Raw genomic sequence first — 17,357 nt, forward strand, 5'->3', positions numbered from 1 at the left:
TCTTTCTCCATTGTCAAGTGGCTAAGGAATTTTGGTCAATGGTCCTTGGGCCATTATTCTGCAGAACTGCTTGGCCTTCAGACCTCCTGATTTTCTTCAGCTCATGGCCCAAATATTATTTCGACTCCCTTCAGGCCAAAATCAAATTCAAAGAAATCCTGTCTACTCTTCCTAAGTATGTGATCCAGGTGGATGTTGGTGGCCACCCGTACCCCACTTCCCACCAGTCACCCGAGGAGGAAATTTGTTGGCTTTGTCAGTGTTTTTGACAGTCGGATGGCTGAACTGAAATAATGGAATGCATGACCGGAAGGGGAAAAAAGAAACAGCATGATGCAGCCGAACCAATAGAAGTGATCATGGAGCATCACTGGCACGAGTGAGCCACCTGACAGCGTAGCGGAACTACTAGAATTTGGTTACTGTATTTGTTAGAAAAAGAGACCTCTGAGCTCATGTTTGTCTAGTTATGGCATCAAGTAGTTAGAAGGCAGAGGGGATAGATTAAGACATCTCGAACCTCAGAGGGTTCGAGAGCATTGTAAAAACCCTATAAATGGCTGAAAGTTCGAAGTATTAAGGGTTCAAATTTTGGACACTGTGGATACTCTGTTCCTCCCAGCGTCTCATCTTCATTCTAGTAATACAAGCTTCTTTTGTTGTTACATGTTCAATCGCCATCTTCTCCTCTGTTCTAAGCTTGCACTTGAATAGGTTATTCATGTTTTCTTCTGTGTCTAATGCCAGATAACTGTCATCTTATCTTTGCATTGATAAATTAAATTTTCAAGCTTCATTTACTTTTTGTAGCTATCCATTCATATGTGTGTATGTATGTATCTGCTAGTACAGTCAGGATTACCTACCCTTAACTAAGCTAACATTCTTATTCTTCTAAGGTGTGCACTTAGACTAGCAAACCCACATTATTTTCTTTTATAAACAATGGAAAACTATCTAAATCCTGTCACTTATTTCTCCTATTGATTGAGATTAAACAGTTGAATCAATATCATTTTCTACCTAACTACTGATTTACCAAGATTGAACTGTTTGGAAAATCTTTATTCTCTAGCCTAATTTACAGAAATTTAAACATGTATAACCATGATTGTACTATATGATTAAATAAATAACTAGTCATTGTGGCATTTTAAACAAAATGCACACAATATTTATTATCAATGATGAAGAAAACTATCTATCAGTAGTGGCATTTAGACTTGCAACACTTTCAATATTATTTCTTTTTTTATTTTCTTTCTTTTGGGGTTCTATCTTTTCTTCTTTTTCAATATTTTTTTTTTCCTCTTTTCTTATTTATACCCTCTTTTCATTTTTTTATTCTATTTTTTCTTTAACTTGGAAATAATTTGCAGATTGACAATTATTTACAATATAAGATTCCTGAGATAAAATACTCAATCACCTTGAGATCCTATAAATTATAGGACCCTAACAAGTTCTAAAAATAAAGATGCAATGTGTACCTTTTGTGTGTGTTGCACATCATGCAGATCAAAGAAATGCTCTACCTATAGTATCCATGTTACCGAATCCTTGCCATCAAACTTCCTCATATCGATCTTTGTAATATGGATGGTCTTTAGCCTAGAGTTATAGTCTCTAAAATCATGATTCACATTCCTTTTGTTCTCATCATGGGTTTCATGGCATACCTTGCCACCAATAAGAAGCCTTTCTTCTAAGAAATTTGTCAAACTTTCCTTCAAAAATTCCATGTATACTTTTGTTTTTGCTTCTAAACCATCAATATTAGCTTATAATTCATTGTTGGTTGCTCTTTGTGATAGCAAAAATTATTGCATTTGGTCTCGTAAATTTGATATATCATGTTGCATTTCTTCTTCTTCATGTGTCATAGTAGGGATTTCAGAGGGTTTGTTGGGTTTAGATTTTTTTATTTTTTATTTTTATTTGTTTGGGAGGAATTTTGGAATCAATTAATGATAATATGCTTCATTGTGCCCTTTAAATCACTTCAAACAAAATTTATGCAAATTTAAAAATACACACTTTTTAAGAACTTGATTTTGAGCTTGATTATTGACTTTGAAATTGTTGTATCTTTGTGATTGCAGTCTCCCAAGGTTTGAAAGTTTGTCCTATTGTAGCCCTTTATGTCTTAATTCCAACCCCACCAGTTATATCGAGATTGGATACTTCAAGTGGAAGTTCTACCAAATATTGCATGCCACATGTCACTGTTTTAACCTTCAACCCTGAAATTGTTACATGAAAAAAAAAATGGTGCACTGCCAGTCACTTTTTATAAAATTCAAATCCAATGCATGAAGAGAAAGTTATGATAATTTTCCCTAGAACACATGTTTGAATTGAATTTTGGAGCATGCAAAAACCCTAACTTCCTTGGACCATATCTCTGAAAATATAGAAAATCAAGATCTCAAATTTTAGATGAAGTTCATTGAGATTCGACTCCACGTGGTAATTTTTTTTAGCTTTAGAATCCTCACAGAAAAAATTTATAGCAAAAATACCAAGATTTCCTATTTGAATCAGCAAAACCCTAGGATCCAAAGCGTTGATACCAAATGTTATGTAACCAGATCACAAAAACATAAGAAAAGATAGATCAACGACATGAAACTAAGCTTGTTCGAGGGGAAACCTCCTTTTACATCACATAAATGAAAAATTATTGGAGATTCAAATGAAAATACCTCCTTGGTATATATAGGAATCTAACGAGTCAAAATATAATTAGGTTGTACATAACAAAAACAATGTAAGGACTCAACAATTACAATAGTGGGTTTCTATGAGGCACAATAATAAAAATATGGGGTCTACACTAGTATTATAGAGACCTAAAAATCCTAAAAACAAGGCCATTTTAGGTACCCATTAGAGAAACTTTGAGGTCTAAAATTAGCCTCCTAAGGAATATTATAAAATAATAGTGCAAATAATAAAATATTATTAGATTGCATCATCAAACTTTAGAGGGAAAAAAAGAAAAAACTATTTTTTCAACTTATCTCCCTACTATTTTACTCAAATTTTGAGCGGGAGAAATCGTTGGATATATAATTTAATTCCTCATCCAATGTTGCATACTTTCGATGGACCCTGCTTCATGAAAAAATGTGATTGAAATTGCATTTTTCATGTATTTTTCATTTTTCATGTAGCAGGGTCCATTGAAAGTATGCAACATGGGTATTCCTTAGATGATGAATTAAATTATGAATACAATGAGTGCTCTTGCTCTAAAGTTGAGTAAAACTGTATGGAGATAAATTGAAGATACGAGTTGAAAAGGTATCTTTTTTAATAATCCTTTTACTTTTTTACTCCAAAAATGGTGAATCATCCCCCATGGTTTACATCATCATCTTGAATCTTATTAGTTCTTATAAAGTTGATTTCAGTTGTACATTTTTGTTTTGAAGCCCATTTTAAACCTCAACATTTCTCTCATGCATATATAATGCACGAAAGAGGAAAGAGGGAAAACCTAGTGGGAACACCCCCCCGCTCAAAACACAATGCAAAACTAAAAGGAAAGACAATTGTTACACAGTTGTATCCTTCACCCCAAGATGACTACAAAAAGTGAAACTTCTACTCAATGAAGGTATTGGTGAAGATGTCGAAAATTTTCTCATAACTAGGACAGTACTGCAAATCTATGATCCCATCATGAATCAATTCTCTAATGTAGTGCATGTGGATCTCAATATGTTTGGTCTGTTGTCATTGTACCAGATCTCTAAAAAACTTCAATGCACTATGATTGTCACGCCATATGGTAGTTGGACGATGGACAATGATACCAAGCTCGGAAAGAAAATGTTGCAACCAAATGGCATGCATGGTGACATTTATTGCTCCTTTGTACTCGAGCTTTGTTGATGATAAAGCAATGGTAGTGTGCTTCTTTCTTGACCAAAAAATGGGGCCAGATCCCAAACTAAGTACATGGTCAGAGGTGGAATTATGATCAATTTTGTCGCCAACCCAATTTGAATCTGTGAACCCAATGAGATCCAAAGAATATTTTGTTGCATAATGAATCCCATAGTTGATTGTCCCCTGGACATATTGAAGGATGTTCTTTGTAGATTTCGAGTGTAAATCATGTGGATCCTGCATGTATCTAGAAATTACTTCTATGGAAATATGGGAGATCAAGATGAGAGTGAGTGAGATAAAGAGGACTCCCCACAAGTTGATGATACAATGTGAAATCAAACAATGGTGTTTCTTTTCCATGCTCAAGCTTTATCCCTGTGGTTGTTGGCTTGCTTTCACTCATGTGAAATCGTGCCAAAAGATCTCTAGCATACTTCAGCTGAGAAATGGTAAGCCCAGAACCATTATGATTGATCTCTAGTCCAAGGAAGAAATTGAGCAAACCCATGTCTGTCATAGAAAGCCGCTTATGCAATGCATTTTTAATCTCAACAATGGCCGAAACTGAACTACCTTTTATCAAAATATCATCTACGTAGAGTACTATGATCAACAAGAAGTTAGTTGTATTCATCAAATAAACGTTGGAATCAAATTTTCAACATGCAAAATTTTGAGACAATAAATAGGAATCCATCAAGTTGCATACTAGGCTCTAGATGCTAGTTTGAGGCCATAAAGAGATGTATTTAGTTTGCATACTAGAGATGAATTTTGCATGTATCCTTGTAGTTTATCCATGTAAATTTCCTCCTTGAGATCACTGTGAAGAAAGGCATTCTTCACATCCACATGATGCACCTCCAATTGTCTTGTTGCTACAATGAAGAGAGCTCACCAAATAGAATCATTTTTTGCCACTGGAGCAAAAGTCTCATCATAGTCAACACCATGTACCTACTAAAAACATTTTTCCACCATTTGTGCTTTATATGGCTAACTTGGCCATATGTTGCTTGCTTGGTCTAGTAAGCCCACTTACACTTGACAAGTTTACGATTAGAACGTAGTGGAACCAGGTCCTAAGTCTAGTTCTTAATGAGAGAGTTGTATTATGCATTCATAGTTTCTTCCCATACAAGATGCCTAGTTTCTTTTACATAAGTTTGTGGATCAAATGCATGCATCATATAAGAATGCATGGGCATGCATGGCTCCATAACTGAGAGTACTTGTGGAGCTTCCTTGAACTGAGGTCTGGTGGCAAGATCATCTAAGAGATCACTCATGTTGCACCATTTTTATTTTGAAGGTGGTCAAGAATCTTCCAAACTACATGAGGAAGTATTATCTCGATGTTCAACAACTAGTGCTCCAATAGGTGTTGTAGGAAAATGATCATATAGATTAGAAATTTGATCCAAAGTATCATCTACGTACTCATCAACTAGTTGTGAAGGTAACTTTGTAACATGTTCATCTGGTGATGCATGCAAAGAATCTTCTTCAAGATTTACATTCATTTTGATAAAGATTTTTCAGTGTTAATATCGAGCAATATGTACCCTTTGACTTCATCGTAATATCCAACAAACATGAATTCCTTTCCTTGAGGCTCCAAATCCTTTCTCTTATCTGTAGGAACGTGGGCCCATGATCAAGATCCAAAAATGCGGAAATGACTAACTTCAGGTTGCATGCCAGTCCAAGCCTCAAAAGGTGTTTTTCCAATAATAGATTTATGAGGATATCTATTATGGATGTATGAAGCACATTTGATAGCTTCATCCCATAATTTTGATGGAAGATATATTGCATGGAACATGCATCTAACCATCTCTTTCAAAGATCTATTATTTTTCTCAGCCACCCCATTTCACTATAGAGTGTAAGGAACTGTGTGCTGCAACTATATGCCTACTTCACTACAAAGGTTCTAGATATATTTTTTGGCATATTCCTTCCCTTTATTTATGTCAAGGATCTTGATGTGTTTTCTAGACTTATTTTCCACATGTGCTTTGAAAATCTTTAGATGCTAAAAAAATTCAAACTTGAGTTTCAGGAAGTAAACCCAAGTGGATCTCGTGTAATCATCTATAAATGACAACACATATCTTGCTTTTCTCATTTAAGGTTCTCAAAATGGGCTCATGAGATCACTATGTATAAGCTCCAAAGGTGAAGAGGCTCTCCATGCATGCTTCTTCTCGAACTTGTCTTGTGGATGCTTTCCAAGAGCACATCCATTGCAAACACCCGTTGAAAATTCAATTTTTGGATGTCCTTTAACCATCCTTGCTTGCTAAGTTGTTGCATATATCTGAAATTCAAGTGTCCAAATCTCTTGTGCCAAATCATATTTTCTTCATTTGCATGCATCAGTAGCAAAATGGAATATGAGTGAGGAACAAAATCAGAAAAGGTATACAAACGAGAATGATCATTTACCTTGCCAAATGCAATCTTCGAGTTGCTTTGCATATCATAAATGCTCAGAGAATCTGGGGTAAATTCCACTTTCCTTTCAGTGTCGGTGTGTTTCATATGATACATTGAAAGAAGATTCACAGAAAACCTCAAAATATGCAAGACATTCTCAAAGCTTCCATCTTCAAACTACACTCTTCCTTGTCGAGTTGTTTTAACTGTAGAATTGTCTCCCATGCATGATAATTGGAGGTCCCAAGTGTACTTGTAGAGAAAAAATAAATTCCTTTTAAGAGGCCATATGATGCAAAGCTCCTAAATCGATGATCCATTCTTGTGGTGTAGAATGAAGGGAAGTCAAAGGATGACCATTACCCCTTGTTTCTGATGGTTTTTCTTCCGTCTTCTTCTTGGAAATTTTTGGAATGTGATGACCAATATTATTTTGTTGAAGAGTATTTTCCATCAAATCAATATTCTTCTGCATGCAACAAGATTCAAGATGATAACCTTTGTTAAAATAAGGACACTTGGAGTTTCCTTTCTTTCCCTTCTTACCCTTGGAGCTGGAAGAGTTATCTGGAGGTTTTGTATTTCCTCCCTTTCTTGGATCTAGATCTCTTGCCTTTCCTTTGCGTTTGGATTGTTGATTTGGTTTCGAGTTGGGTTTTCCTTTTTCATGCATGGCAAGTGCATGTGCATTTGAAGAATTTAATAAACTTATATTGATGAACTTATCCTGCTCATGAATGATAGACTCAATAAATGCATCAAGTTGGGGCATTTTCCATTTATCTCTAGTTGCAAGTCTAATTGTATGAAATGTTGAAACAAAAACACATTATTCAGGACCTAATTTAGACAAAATGGAAAGGATCAATTGGCTTTCTTGTTTGGATATATCGATCCCACAATCCTATAACTGAAGAAGCAATGATTTGAATTTTGTAAATAAATCTTGAATGTCCTCAAAGTTGTCAGGATCTAAGGAATTTAGCTCATTTTCAAGAAGATGGGCCTACATCTTGTCCTGCTTTCCAAATAAATTCTCCAAGGTTTTACATTCTTGATTCAGAGTGATGCATGTGTCCACATGGTAAAAAATGATGGAGATATTATCAACAATATAATACCAAAGGCCTTGTCCATCTTGTTGAAGTATTTGGATTTTTCAATGGCAGAATTTGATTCAATTTATGTATCCATAACTATCTGATACAAGAATTTGCCTCTGAGGTGAAGCAAAATATCTGACTTCCATTGTAAGTAGTTATATGAAGTGAGAATAGTTGAATATGGAAACTCCACTCTTTTACCTTTCGGAAGTTGTTATAATTCTCCAATATTCTGATCTACAGATCAAATCTCCTAACAATTTCCAATGCTTTGATCTTCAAACCTACAAAAGATTGTCAATGCACCTTTTGATCTGAACTTAAACAAGAACACAAAAAATTATAGATATAACCATAAATACAAATATGCAACAGAAATAACACTTCATTTCATTAATATCAAATACTGAAATATGCTTAAAAACATAATGGAAATAAGACTAGCTCGGGTGATGGTAGCTTATGTTTGAGAAGAGATGTGATGGCTACATGCCTCTGAACTATGTTACAATGAGGCTCGAAGGCCTATTTATTATTTAGAAACAATGGAAAACACTAAACATCCAAAAACATAACCCTAGGAGATGAAGCGCCAAAACTATGGGCCCCGTTTAGGTAAATTGGTACATCAACTTCCCGGGGTCATAACTTTGGCATACGATTTTTGTTTGACGCGCACAATACCTCGTTAGAAATATCTATCTGAGGACTACAACTTTCAAGTGGAAAACATCAATTAAAGCCCATATTTTCCCCAATTTTCCCAAAATACGTCGTTTAGGGTATCAAAACAGCTCCAGAAGTTCAGGACCCGAAAAACTGCCAAAAATAGTAAATTGTGCTACAATTAAAGAATCTGAAAAACTAAAAGGGACAGTGGTGGGGTTCCAAGTGGAATAGGTGGGTGGCCACCAACATCCACCTTGATCACATTCTCTAGGCCTTTTGCAACTCTAATACCATGTAAAATTATTAAAGCACAGGTAAGGACCTAGTTGGATAATAATTGCATAAACTTGCAAGAATTGAAAAAGAAAATTGGAAGATAGAATGAATTTTATATCTCAATATTGATAAGAGAATCAATATATAAAGCAACTAATTTAAACTTAACTGCATGCACACACTAAGAGTAACTAAAGCTAACTAAAACTAAGTGTGCTTTATGCTATGTTAATGTGCATGTAAACCACATGCAGGCACTAAAGCTAAGTAATGTCAATGTACACCAACAGGTACCTTAAATGCATATGTTGAAACAAGCAAAATTATTGTTCATTATACATGAGTGGGATACATAGTAAAAAAAAATATCTGAAAAATAGGTGTAATACTAATCTCGAATCCAATTAGTGGTGGAGTTGAAATTGAAGTGAATAATTAAAAAGTACAAAGCTACAGCTACGCTAGATCTCAATAATAGACACCCTTACCAAATATAACCTTGTAATTGTGTCGAGAGGCGCATTCTACAGCCTAGTATGACCCCAATGTGTAAGTATGTCCTTGCTCAGAGTTAAATTTTAACTAATGTCAACCAACATAAAAATTATAAATTATAAATCTAAATAATGTTTATTTTCGTCTCCAATAAATAATAATAATGAAAAGATAAAAAATTAATGTTGGCCCGAAACAAAAATGAAAATAACCATATTGTTAAAAAAAATAAAACTACAATACAATTATCTCATGTGTTTAGATAAAAAAAATTACAATACAATTATCTCATGTGTTTAGATAAAAAAAATTACAATACAATTATCTCATGTGTTTAGTAGTTCTTTTATCATATATGTTGAATTTGAATAGATCATAAATTTAACTTCAACCATTTTTTTTACTACATTAAAATTCCAAATTAGGTAAAATTTTAAACATCTTTACAAGGTTAATTCAATACAAAGAATCCAAAGTCTTGCCTTAAAATATTTTAATATTTCTTTTAATTAATTATTTGTAAAATGAATTTTTATAAGGAAAACCATATCCTATGGATATATTAAAATCCTATACACATAAATATTTCCACATCAAAGTTGTAATATTAGAAAATATTCATTTGATGTAGTTTTATTATAAATTTTGTTATCATGCCATGTAGAAAACATCATTAAATATAATATTAATATTGAAAGATTAATATTCATATTAATATTATTATTAAGTCTAAGATTAATATTAATATATTATAATATTAATATTATTCAACTTAATAACTTTTAATTAATACAATATTAAATTTAATATAATATTATTTTTTTATATTATAATGATATATATTAACTCTAGATATATATGGGAGGGAAGAACAAAGACATGGAGTGATAGAGGCGGAGAGATAGAGGGAGTAAGAGAAAGGAGGTGAGAGGGAGGGATAGAGAGATGGAGTTGGAAGGAGAGAAAGGGAGGGTAGAAGAAAGACATAGAGAGAGAAAAGTGGAGAGAGAGAGAGAGAGAGTGACAATGAAGAGATGGAGAGGGAATGTTGATGCTTGGGGGTGAGATAGAGAGACAAAGAATGAGAGATGGAGAGAAGGGGGGGAGAGAAGGAGAGAGGGAGGGATATAGTGACAGATTTGAAAGGGAGAGAGAGAGGGGGGGGAGGGATATAGTGACAAATTTGAAGGGCAGAGAGAGAGAGGGAGAGAGGTGGGAGAGAAAGGGAGAGAGAGGAAGGAAGAGAGCGGGGACGTGAGAGAGAGAGAGAAGGAGAGAGGAAGGAAGAGAGAAACGAAGGTAAGAAGAAAGACACATAGAGAGAAAGGTGGAGAGAGTGAGAGGGAGTGATAACGGAGATGGAGAGAGAGGAGAGCAAAAGGGAAGAGAGATAGAAGGGGGGAGAGAGGGAGAGAAGGGGAAGAGAGAGAGTGAGGGAGAGGAAGAGGGAGGGAGAGATAGATATATATGGAGAAAGAGTGTGTATGTTTTGGGGGTGATATAGAAATACAAAAGAGAGATAGAGGGAGATAGAGATATAGATGGAAGGTGAAGAGAGGGAAGAAGAGAGAAATAGAGAGAGGGAGAGATAGATAAATATGGAGAGAGCATTTGTGCTTGTGGGGGGTGATATAGAGAGACAAATAAGGAGAGATCAAGGGAGATATAGATATAGATGGAGGGGGGAGAGAGGGAAGAATATTTCTTGCAATAGATGCATTGATTTCAATGTAGAAGGTGATTTGTAATCCTATTCTATTTCTTGCATTGAAGGAGATAAACTAAATTAGAGGGAAGAGGAGGAATGAAGAGAGAGAATGAGAGGAGTGAGAAAGGGAGAGAAGGCTAAGAGAGAGAGAGGGAGACACAAAGATGGAGGGGGAGAGAGGAGGAGAGAGAGAAGGAGAGAGAGAAGGAGAGAGGGAGGGAGAAAGTGACAGGGTTGGAGGGAAAAGAGAGAGAGAGAGACGGGGGAGAGAAAGGGATGGAGAGGAGGGATGAGAGAGAGGAGGAGAGAGGGAGTGACAAGGGAGATATGGAGAGAGTATGTGTATGTTTTGGGGTGAGATAGAGAGACAAAGAAGGAGATATGGAGGGAGATATAAATATACATGGAGGGGGGAGAGAGGAAAGAATATTTCTTACACTAGATGCATTTATTTTAACATACATGGTGGCTTCTAATACTATTTGATTGTTTGCACTAGATGCATTGATTTCAGTATAGGTGTTGATTTTTATGATATTTGATTGCTTACACTAGATGCATTGGTTTCATTGTATATGTTGATTTATAATCCTATTTGGTTGCTTGCACTAGATGCATTGATTTAAGTGTAGGATGTTTTCTAATCCTATTTGATTGTTTGCACTAGATGCATTGATTTTAGTGTAGATGGGTATTTATAATCCTATTTGATTGCTTGCATTAGATGCATTGATTTCATTGTAGATGGTAATTTAGAATCCTATATGATTGTTTGCACAAATGCACTTATTTCAATGTAGATGTTGATTTCTAATGATATTTGATAGCTTGCATTAGATGCATTGGTTCTAGTGTAAATATGATTTCTAACTGTATTTGATTGCTTGCACTAGATACATTGGTTCCAGTGTAAATGTGATTTCTAATTGTATTTGATTGCTTGCACTAGATGCATTGATTTTAGTATAGATGTTTTCTAATTCTATTTGATTGTTTGCACTAGATGCATTGATTTCAGTGTCGATGTTGATTTCTAATTATATTTGATTTCTTGCACTATATGTATTGATTTCAGTGTAGATGTTGATTTTTTATTATATTTGATTGTTTGCACTAGATGCATTGATTTCCGTGTAGATGTTGATTTCTAATCCTATTTGATTTCTTGTATTAGATACATTAATTTCAGTGTAGATGCTTTTTTCTAATCATATTTGATTGCTTGCATTAGATGCATTGAGTTCAGTGTAGATGTTGATTTATGGTTTGATGTAATTGGATGGATGATGGTGCATTAATTTTAAAGTGATTGGATTAACAATGTGATCGGCTTTAGTGTAAGCACAAAAATTATTGACGATGTGCATTGATTTTTGTGTTATAGTAATTCAACCTATTAATGTTGGAGAGAAAGAGAGAAAAGCTAAGATGTTTACTACAATAGTTCGAGTTAAAGCTAAAGATTTAAATGACTTACAATTTCAACTGTACTTTTCATATTATCGATATGAAAATATGGGAAAACTAATAGGGGTGATAATAAAAATAGTAGAAGAAAATAGTTGAGATTGATCACAACAAAAACTATTTGTAATTGAATACATTCTTATTATTCAAATTTTTTGTCATTCAACACTATTACATTGTCACTTTGCATTCAATTTTTTTATTTCATCATTTTTCATAATTAAAGTTATAACAATATCTATCATCTCAACAAATTTAGGTAACTCAACAAATTTAAAATTAAAACTACGCTTCAAGATATATTTAGTAATACTTGGAGGGACACTATTAAGAATTAATTAGTTGTCAAAAACTGTAATACCTAAAATTAAATGAAATAGATGTGCAATATCAATCCTCCTGCAAGTTATTGACATGATTGTCTTCCTTCTTCATCACCAACTAATTACTAATAGAAAATTACATACACACATAGAAATATAACACAAAAACTGTAGCATTCACAAACATTACCATCCAAATCCAAACACATAAACACGCAAACCACTCAAAACATCCAAACACAGATGTGCAAACCATTTAAGGCAAGCAACATAGACTAAATTAAAAAACAAAATTATATGGTCATGTCAGGCAAAGAAAACATAATGTAAATTTCAAAGTGTGAAGTTTATCTCAAAAATACATAATAATGATAATCTAAACATATGACATTGTTGCCCTCATCTGAACCAGCTTAGATCCATCTGATTCCAAATCTATCATGCGTCGAGAGAGATCAAATCACTCGAGGTACAAACCTTTCCTCAAATTCTACACTCCAAAAAAAAAGTTTACACCTCGAAGAATTTGATCCTCTCGATACATGATAAATCCAAAGTTAAATAAATCTCGACTAATCATAATCATTCATCAACCATTATTAAAGATATATGCAAGCCATTTCAACACTAATTTCATTTGAAAATTAACTTAATAGAAAGGAAAAAAATCGTCTTGCTCTTAATCAATCTTACATTCTGCTCACAATATTTCATAGAAGTTTTAACTCCTTGCAAATTCAAACGTGACTATTCCTCGAGGTAATGCTACTTGCTTCGTCAAAAATATTTATATTTATATTATTTTGTTATAAATTTTATATTATTTTTATTTCTCCATGTAATAATATTAAAAACATTTTAAATAATGTAAGATTATCTTGTAAATGGAAACAAGAGAGATAAACTCGCACAATGGAGAGATGCCCTACCGTTCTTCAAAAACCAACTACAATTGAAGCAATGGTCATACATCCTGGTTAAAAGAAAATGCACAAAACATGAGCGATAAACTCGCACAATGGACAAAACAAGAGGGATAAACTTGCACAATGGACAGATTCCATACCGTTCTTCAAAAACCAACTGCAATTGAAGCAATGGTCATAAATCCTGGTTAAAAGAAAATGCACAAGCATCATTAATAATGCAAGAGATGCATCGCAGTGCGTTATTAATATATTACAATTGATTTTAATAATAAAAATTGCTAAAACTTTGGACCAAATTGTTACGCACCCCAAGTAATTGTGATTTTGATGAGCAAAAATAGTGACCAATACCATTCGGTAAACTAAGAATAAACCATGTGGCTGATCTAGGATGGAAACCTTGAAAACATGTATCAATTTATAGGGAAAAAATAAAGAAAGAAACATACACCATACATTCAACTAAAGTGATATAAGAACGCTTGTTCATGTATTCCAATTTCATAATTTTCAAGAATACCCTGTGAGACTCAACGTCCCTTTTCCGTGACAATCTCAATAATTAGGCCGATATGCCTTCCTTTGAATGAGTTTTTCGTCTACCCTTTGTTTCTATGATTGACATCTGTGTGCAATTCTAACTGGTATGTGATTGACATTTGTCGTGCAACTCCAACTGGCATCTGGTTAGGCGGATGCCGCTTTCTGCTCTTCCTGTTCTCTTCCTATATGCATTTTCTAGATATTCGTCATGGTCTTCATCCTTCAGTTATGGGCGAGATCCTTCAGTTATGGGCATCATGGTCTTCATTTAAGAGCGAAATGGTGGGCATTTTCTGTTATGGGCGAAGAGCTGGAGAATCATCGTCTGTGTTGTGCGTTATTACAGGTAAATGTTATGTTGATCGTCTATGTTACAGTTACGAGCATCATGGTCTTCATTTACGAGCGGAATGGTGGGCATTTCTGTTATGGGCGGAGAGCTGGAGAATCCTCGTCTGCGTTGTGCGTTGTTACAGGTAAATGTTATGTTGATCGTCTATGTTACAGGTAAACGCTATTTGCTCGAGATCTTGCGAAGTGCTCTTTAACTGTTTCCATGGTCTTATTAATCGGAGCAATACACAACGCAAAACGAAGTTCATAATGGCAACCCAAGTCCTAAGACTATTTTCATGCGCATCCTCTAAACCCCAAGTGTGAAGTAGGTAGTTTGCATTGGTTCCCTCGAATGCATTGGTTCTTAGTGGTGCTAGCGAGATGAAATTGATATGGCGCTGCCATCTCACCTATTTTAACTAGAATGGAAGTCCAAATCCAACATTTGCTTGTTCAACCGTGAGGATATCATTAAGTTGTGGTCGCAGGTCTGAAAGTAGTTTAAGTTTGATCGCACCCGGGAAGACGAAGGTAAAGTTCAATTCCTTTTGCGAAACACAATAGAAATAGGACTTCCCCGAAAGTGAAGTTAAGGGTTGCAAAAGAATTTAAGGGTTCGGCATGATGCTCTGTCTTCTGCTGAAGAGACAAATTCTTTCCCTGCATTTTGGATGCAATATGCAAAGGACGGGGATGTCGCCTTATTTTTTTGGATTATCAGGGATTGTGAATCAAACACAAGAGCTGCAAATGTCGGGAGATGCACAAAGTGTGTTCTTTCTTTCTGCCTCAGGGAAAACATATTCATCCAAATTTCACGCACTGCTGATGCTTCAATATTTCTATTACAGGTACTGTTAAGACCACTCTGTCAACATATCATAACAGGTTCCTGATCGGAGATGATGAACATTGCTGGAGTGAAAATGGCGTGTCTAATATTGTCGGACATTCTTATACCAATAAAACATATCGAACGTTCTAATTTTCAAAGTGACAAAATCAGCGTTGTACTCGAAACTATATATTACATTCACCATCTCCGCAAGCGTCTTCTCAGTCACGACAGGAAAAGCGCAGGCGGTGCAGAAACGGGCAGTAGTTCTCATGAAGTCGGTCAGTCCTCAGTTGATACCATATCATTGTCCACTGGCGGCTCTTTGGACTCTGCAATATTGCCAGAGATATCATTGAAAAGCCATGCAAGCAAAGACCTCTTCCTCACGGTAAAGTATGGAAGAAGGGAAACATGTTGCCTTCAATCATACTGCTTGCAGAGGGACAGAATCTGTAAGTGAACGATGTTTTCGTCTCTATAAACGACACGGTGTTTTTCCACTCTCTCCACCTCTAGGTGCGTATTTCTAACATAGATATCCTTAGGACAATGTTTTGTTTGAAATTTGGCGCATGAAATAATAGTTGTAATGTCGATGAATGATTAATATCTTAATTTAATATAAATAAAATAAAAGCAATACCTATCAGCAGCCGAACCACACCATAAAAGCAGATTGCAAGACACTCCTCTTCACAGTACCTACATCGACAGGCCGCCGATCCCAAAAAATTCTTTACCACTTACATTGCAAAATTGCATGCATTCCAGACTACGGAAATTATAGGTCCATGACAAAAAATCAGATGTAATATCCTTTCGCAAAACGCAACAAAATTGTTGATATGTCTGAAACCCATCACCGAAGATTCTAATCTACAGTTCCAGATTGGCCACAAGGTGTAGACCAAATTGCAGTAAACCTTGTTAATAAGGCCTACGCCTACCATTTACAAACAGATCCATGTTAGGTCCAGGTCAGACTAAATGCAGAAAATCGAGCAGCAGAGGGTTACTTCCTTTTTACAGATGTAATATAGAAAAACAACATGGAAACATTGCCAGATCATGAAAGGGAAAAAAATCCCTAATAGTTTTTAAGGAGTTGAGTTCTGTGATATGAATAGTTTATCCATCACACTGTTTTATTTGAGTGACCAGTAAATATGGCTCATCATTTGCCCTAGATAATGGAGATGAGCCACACGTGTTGAATCCAAACATTACCCATCATCCACACGTATTGAATCCAAACATTACCCAAAATAAAAACAAGTGTAAAATCTAAACTTTTAAGTGAAAAGAACACTATTATTCATTCACTTATTTATAATTACAACCCATCTAACTTCCCAAAAACAAACTTTCAAAAGCGTCGTCCACCATATTATTTTTTAAGAGATATTTAAAAAAAAAAAACCAAACAAACCATGGCAAATCAAAGGCAAAAACAAATCAAAAGAATCACAATTCAGCCTCGCCACTTCGGTATATAAAATCAATTCATGGCATTACAACAAAATGCACTTAAAGACTAATCGCTCTGGTAGTCGATCCAACATTCATCTTTTCATCAAATGGCCTTACATTCTCCTCATAAGGAGCCCGACCACCCATCTATATGTATGTGTCTATGACAATTAATCCACTAACTATAATAATCAATGCATGACAACAAACAACAGAGATCCAATATAAAACATATGAAAGCAATGACAGAGGTAATAAAACAACCCACAATACTTTACTTATTCTGCTCATAATGAACATATGTCTCATCGATGGTGTCCATCTCCGAAGTCTAACATGTGTAATATTTGTAACATTCATCATCGCTAAAAACCCACAACGAAAAATCCCAGAAACTAGCTCTCATATTATTGGTCGTAAGAGAATATTAACACGTAGAAGAGATTACTCCGCGTTTGTTACATCCACATTTCGCCATGGATGACTACTCTTTTGCTTACTGTGGGCAACAGTTCAAGTATGTCAACATGGAACAAAATTTTACCATGAAACTATGCCATTCGTGCCACGTGTTGAAGCTTGTATATTCCAAGGTCATATATATATATATATATAATAACCACATGTGCTAATGGCACACAACTCTACATCCACGTCGGATGATGGGACACCAAATGAAGTCTCGATATAATTTATTAGTTGAATAATGTGATTTATTAGGTGTACAACTTTTTTCTGGGTAACTCAATCTTCGTCATTACACCACAATAAGATATATATTCATCTAGACGATTGAGTCTTACCTTCCCCATCATCTCACCGGACCACCTCCTCTTCCCATCCTTGTCATCATAATTG

The 17,357-nt window shown here is 34.9% G+C and overlaps 1 non-coding gene across 1 annotated transcript; it reads right to left on the reverse strand.

Moving 5' to 3' along the window:
- Positions 1–16,779: 16,779 nt before the first annotated feature.
- Positions 16,780–16,870, reverse strand: LOC149189894 (small nucleolar RNA R64/Z200 family). Its single transcript, XR_016256648.1, has one exon. It is a non-coding gene; the product is annotated as a small nucleolar RNA R64/Z200 family (small nucleolar RNA).
- Positions 16,871–17,357: the final 487 nt, after the last annotated feature.

The sequence above is a fragment of the Pinus tabuliformis genome, chromosome 3_1, assembly GCF_031772625.1.
Source record: "Pinus tabuliformis cultivar Carrire ecotype Pingquan chromosome 3_1, CPIR1, whole genome shotgun sequence".
NCBI lineage: Eukaryota > Viridiplantae > Streptophyta > Pinopsida > Pinales > Pinaceae > Pinus > Pinus tabuliformis.